The sequence below is a fragment of the Phaethon lepturus genome, unplaced genomic scaffold, assembly GCF_000687285.1.
Source record: "Phaethon lepturus isolate BGI_N335 unplaced genomic scaffold, ASM68728v1 scaffold42769, whole genome shotgun sequence".
Taxonomy (NCBI): Eukaryota; Metazoa; Chordata; class Aves; order Phaethontiformes; family Phaethontidae; genus Phaethon; species Phaethon lepturus.
Genome location: NW_010566328.1, coordinates 13,026 through 13,300, shown reverse-complemented (window position 1 = coordinate 13,300; position 275 = coordinate 13,026).

Here is a 275-nt window from a genome sequence, read left to right as displayed (position 1 = left end):
GCGGAACAGACAGTTGGCTTATGGAGGAGTAAAAGGCACAAGCAATTAAGCCAAGACACTATGAACCTGCAAATATTTGAAAGATTTAAACAGCAATGGAATTTTTTAAGAGGTACCTGGGGACGTGCAGAGAGGCGTGAGGGAGGGGTTTAGGCAACGCACCAAGAAAATCTTCCAGAGATCTTTAAACTTAAGCCAGGAAGCAGAGAGGCCTCAGGACCTCAGCCTGCCAGAGGCAGACGGGGTGCGTGGTAGGTGGCTGGTGAGAGCATAGA